The following is a 5,999-nucleotide window of genomic DNA, read 5'->3' on the forward strand; positions in this document are numbered from 1 at the left end:
AGGTCGTTTGCCAGAGGTTCACCTTTGCACAGAATCCATTTATTTTATCTGTGCTTGTGAGCAGGTTTTCACTTAGGCCTTGCATTCATGTGTTCTGTTCATTCAGATTCTGCATCCCAGCCTTGCACTTGCTCTTTGTCTGGGTTGGAATTATGTCCAGGGCCCAGTTGACAGTCTGCATTTTTCCTTTTCAACATTTTCTCGCCAAATGCATCACTAATTGTACTATTGTCTTAAATGAACAATTATGGCGCTACCTACTGCCACCTACTGACATGTTATAGTATTTAATTACTCTGCCAGACACTACAGCGCAGGCAAGACGCTCCACAATGGCAAATTATTTGCAGTAACTAAATAATAATATTTGTTGGCCCAATTACAAGAAATTGACGCTCTCTCTCGTCTCTCTCTCTGGGCTCATGCCCATGAAGTGCCTGAAAATTGTCAGGACACACAAACATCACTTAATGCAGGTTTGTGCAACTTGCATATAATCACATTTATGTATGGATTGAGAGTTTCCCTGCCACCATAGATGATTAATGGAGTCAACATCGACATGGAAAATGCAGGTTGAGGTTGTGAGAGGTCAAACCTTACCTTTGAAAGAACTTCAATATACACGCTACCTCCTCCTGGTACTCAAGGTCCAGTATGTAGTGAGGTGAAAAAATAGCAAATTCTGACAGAAAGATGAACTGGATGCCCTCAGACACAACCTCACATTCAATACTTTTATATGTTATATTTTAGTATGAGTGAGTAAACATGTTTTTGTCTTTCTCTCCCTCTGTAGAGTTGTGTGCTGGTGACATCAAGGGGGAAAGCAGGAAGTGGACCAAACCACTGTGAGGCAAGGGAGGGGGGACTCAAAATGTTTCTAAAATAATCCAATTACTAGTCTAATTTATATCATTATATTACTTAGTATTTTTTAAGGGGGGGACAACCCTCAGATGGGGGGGGTTCCTGACTAATTGATTAGTGACCCCTAGGTTTGCTAGCCCTGGTCCTTGTTGAGTCCTTGTTAAGTTGAGCAGAGTGGCGCAGCGAAAGTGTGCTGGGCCCATAACCCAAAGGTCGATGGACTGAAACCGTTGTCTGCTATTTGTACATAGTTTGGAACACCAACAATACAGGCTGTTTGTGATTTCCGTTCACACTCACTTTTTGCAAATAGCTAACATCGTGAAATGTCTTTAGTGCTAAATGCCATATTTTTGTTCCAAGTAGCTGATGCAAATATTGTTGCTGTCCCAGCCTGTGACAACTCTTCGCTTTCAATTGAACTCCTTTGGACATATGGACACTTTTCTGGACTTACGTTCAAGATTCTAGAATGAAAATTGGGAAAAGTTAGTGTAAAGAAGCTCACAGCAAAGTCCACCAATTGCTTAATTTTGGAACTCGCGAACTGGATGCTTCCCAAACCTTGTGAGCTGAAAGCTACAAAAATAAATGATTTGTTAACTATTGGTATGCAAGCCCTGGAACACGAAAAGGCGAGCAGAGTGGCAAATCTGATGCATGCTGTTACTTTGACGCAGTAGGGGATTGACTGAAACCATACTTTGCTAAGCATAATCTCCCACCTGTGCTGTCCATGGTTACTGTCACATTACTGCTTTCAAAATTAATTTCCATGAAAGTATAGGGTTAGATGTCTGTTCTCAGACACAATATTCACATCTAAGCCAATTCATGTGCTTTGTTTGTGTCTTTTAGTAGCTCTTTAGTAGTCATCATGCGTATTTGCCCTCCTCACTTGGTGACTGCATGAGAAAAAAGAGATTGTCAGGTAGAGTGGCCGAGTGGTCTAAGGCGCTGGATTTAGGCTCCAGTCTCTGAGGAGGCGTGGGTTCAAATCCCACCGCTGCCATTCTTTGAACTTTATTATCAACATGATATCTGGTAAGGTGTTAAATTTATAAGGCTTAGTAAAAGTTGCATAATGTACTCTGCTATACTTTGGAACTGCAAGACTCCATGCTGTCTATGCGCTTTCCATTCATACTCACAATGTTATGTTCGCACATTTCTGACCATCCATTGCCTCTCTTCAGTGCTAAAGTGGACACCATTTTTGTTCCAAGCAGCTGATAAATAAATACAGTGGCTGTCCCAGCCAGTGAAAACTTTTAGGTTTCAATGAAACCGAAAATAGTCATATGGAAATTTTTGGGACTCTTGAAGGAAACTAGGAAAAGTCACTTTAAAGAAGCTCAAAAGGAGTTTCCCAAACCTCACAACTTGACGTGCCCTAGCAGAGTGGTGCAGCGGAAGCATGCTGGGCCCATAACCTAGATACTGATGGATCGAAACCATCCTCTGGAACAGCAATACTTCTTGCTGTTGCTGTGTTCTCTGTTCATACTCACATTGCCATGTTTGTAGGTGAAAAAACTGCTAATTCTAAGAACAAGACTTCATGCTAAGAGTTTAATGTTTGCCGATTAGTAACCATCCACAAGACGTCAATGAATTGACATTATCTTCTGCTAAGTTTAAACTCCTATCAGTCTTGTCCTTAAATTTTTATCAATATGGTCATTTTAATGTTTTTTGAAAGAAGACCTCATTGCCTGAGTGTCTAAAGTAAGACGGAATTACATTCCAGACTATTGAGGTTATTTACCTAATGCCTTCCAACAACTACAGCCTGCTGCCCATTTCTCTTCCTCACTTGCTCACTGACTATTGAAACTAACACTGGGATCGCCAGGGTTTGCTGTATACCTGAAACCTCGAAAGCGGATAAACTTGACCCGCTATTAAAATGCATTGATTTTATTATTATTTCTGTAACAAGTTGCTCAAACACTTGCGCAAACATTCAGCACCTTGGCAGTGCATTTCCCATAAACAGCAGCCCATCCATGTGCAGTGACGCTTTTGATATCATCCACACGCTACTGTTGTATATGTTATAGTTTTATATAATCTAAACACAGTCTGAATTTAAATGCAGCATAAAATTTAGAAAAACAATTGAGTATTGCAGTGTTTTTAAATGCCTACATAATAATGTTATAATTATGTAGAATCAGAAGGTTGTCTTCCTGTTCCTGCTTGTTTGGGCATCCATATAATTGCTTACAAACTTTTAAAAAGTACAAATGAAAATATTTATTGGAAAGAAACAATTCTAAGTAGTGTTTTACCCAATGAAAAAAAAAATATATATATATATATGGCAGTCGAAAATGATATACTCTCCACAGTAAAAAAAAGCACAAGTGAACCGCACAAGGGGCCGCAAAACAAACCTGTGTCAGAGGGAAAGACGACTTTAGATGTAGTCTATTTCATAATTGTTTATAAGCTACATTTGATAATATTAGGTATATTGCCTTGTGTTTTATATTTATCAAAATAATTACAAGCCACTGTGCAGTGCTACAGGCGGTTTGAAAAAATAAAAAGGCTGCAGCATTAGTTTTTTATGATCATGTAACCAAAAGCCAAATAAGCCTTGTGCTAGGTGAGGGTTTTAGTACACCTTTCTTGTCCACTTAAATCATAAAGTGGGCCATCATCCTTAACCTAAGTGAGACACCATCGATTTTCCACGATGTGCTTTGATTTATATTATCATTTTTTTGGTGTTGGATATAGACTGTGACTTAAAATTGTCTAATCTCAACACTTCACAGTGGTGAATGAACACTTGCCCAAAGAACCTTGAACCTGCCAACAATGGTTGAGTTAAACATCAGGTTAAAGGACTTACAATGCAGGATTTTGCTGTTATTTTACCTATCATGAAACCATGTGACCTGAAAATAAATCTAAACTGCTGTTTTTGTTTGCAGCAAGTCATTTAAAATCTCTCCAATACAGCACCTGACTGACAGAATTCAGGCCCAGGCTCATTAAAGTATCTTGCTACAACCTGCAGCTGGCCCATTGACCGTTTTGGCCAATGTTTGGTCAGTTTTAAAAAAGCATCATTTATTAATTTAGGCCAAATAATGTGAAGACTGTAGTTGAGTCATGAAAGCACAGGTCACTCTCAGTGGCACACTGATCACAATCACTATGTCAATTAGTCAGTCAGGCTTTCAGTTAAATTATGTTCGTAGCGACTAATGTATCAATGTCTGTGTAGCTTTCTTTCTTCCGGTTTCACTGCCAGCTCTAAATTGCCAATAACCGCCGTCTCCTCTGGTTAGTAGGAAATAAATGAAGTTTAGAAAAGCAGATGTGTTTATGCATACACGACTTTGTGTGTGCGTGTGTGTGTGTCTGCTACGCAATAATTTTGTGTTCTTTGAAGTAAAATTCTTAGTTGCTTGTTTAATATTCATTGAAATTGTAACATTTTAAAATTGAACAGTGAGAAATGGGTTGGTCAAAATATAAAGCTTAAGAGTTAAGAACTGCTTTAAACCAAATTCCAAGTGAATTTCTTTAACAGTGAACATACATAGTTTTAAAGTATGTTCTTAATATATCTTAATGTAATACTCATATGCTAAGATCCCTTTTGGGGGCAAAAGTAAGGAAGTTGTTGATTCTTTCAAAAACCTGTAAAGTTAGACTTCCTGCTTTTGTTGGTGTTCAATAACATCACCAAGTCTAAAGCACACACATCTATTTCTTTATTTAAATAAATGTAACGGAAACAAATCCACAAATATATGTATTTCTAAGTATTTGCAATTTTCATGAAAAACATATTAAGATGTTGACTCAACTGGTCGAGGTAGATCGCTTCTCTGTAAATACTACAGTGCGGCCCAGGCCTGCTCTATTATATGTGCAATGAGATAACTTATTATAACTTTTATGAATTAGCACTATTTAAATAAAATGTTATTAAATTTAATAGAATAGTTACATTCATAAACATAATGTTGAAGCTACATTTACAAACTGCTTGTTATTTGCAAACTTCACTGCATTTGTGTGTGGGTCTTTGGAGACAATAGGAATCAATAGAATTGTTTGTTGTTCTTAACCTGGGGGTCAGGACCCCCCAGGGAGGTCGCGAGAATGCTGCAACAGACAAAAACAAGAGAAAATAAATAACTTAAAAAAAACTAGACGGACTACAGTTGTGAATGGAATAACTTTGGGTGGACACTGTAAATATTTTGCACTGTTTAATCCAGTAGGTGGCAGTAATGCCAACCGAAAGCGCTTTGCAGGTTCGAAAACGCCTGCTCTGGCACTGTTTTGAGTGTGAGAGGTGTAAAAACACACAGGAGACAGGGAAAGGGAGATCTGTGTGGGCACATGAGACCCTCAGAAAGAGGAGACACCGCTGGTAGTAGCCAATCAGTTGGTCCAGGGACTTCGTCTTAATGATGGTTGTTTTAAGGCTTATTTTAGGATGAGTTGGGGACAGACTGTTGCCGACAGACAGTCTCCGGACAATCCAAGCAACTGTAAACTTCTGTGAGCACAACTGAGGGCCCCTCTCCATTCATTAGATTGGCCAATGGGAAAAAAACGCAAATGACGTCGGGCACAAGTCGAATTTTTTTCAACTCTGTGCGCTCAGAGTGCTTATTCAGAAATGCAAGGCACAGCAGGCGGCCAAAATGCTAGGCGCACGGGGCGCATTAACACTTCCAATAGAATACAATAAAAAAAAAACACATTCTGTCGGATCCACAGTGGGGGTTGTCGTGAAATATTTTCTACTTCAGAAAGGACTGCCAGAAAGGTTAAGAACCCCTGGTTAAAGCATGTCATCAAGCCCAGAGATCTGGGATTCAATACCGCCCTCTGTGATTGGATCCTGAACCTCCTGACGGGCAGACCCCATGCTGTGCAGATAGGCAGCAGCACATCCTCCACTCTAACCCTCAACACCGGCACCCTCCTCAGGGCTACATGCTCAAGCCCAATCCTGTACCTGTGTATCCTCCACAACTGCATTGTCACCAACAGCTCCAACGCCATCATCAAGTTTTCTCACACTACTGTCATCGGCCTGATCTGATGAATCCAGAGGTTGAGGCTGAGGAACCTCAACATGGACTCCAGGA

The 5,999-nt window shown here is 39.7% G+C and overlaps 1 non-coding gene across 1 annotated transcript; it reads left to right on the forward strand.

The window, feature by feature from the left end:
* Window positions 1–1,800: 1,800 nt before the first annotated feature.
* On the forward strand, window positions 1,801–1,882 carry trnal-uag. The gene has a single exon. It is a non-coding gene; the product is annotated as a tRNA-Leu (tRNA).
* The last annotated feature ends 4,117 nt before the right edge of the window (window positions 1,883–5,999 follow it).

This window comes from Micropterus salmoides, unplaced genomic scaffold (genome assembly GCF_014851395.1).
Source record: "Micropterus salmoides isolate LMB-PRFRI ecotype aquatic unplaced genomic scaffold, ASM1485139v1 Ms_hic_scaffold_5, whole genome shotgun sequence".
NCBI lineage: Eukaryota > Metazoa > Chordata > Actinopteri > Centrarchiformes > Centrarchidae > Micropterus > Micropterus salmoides.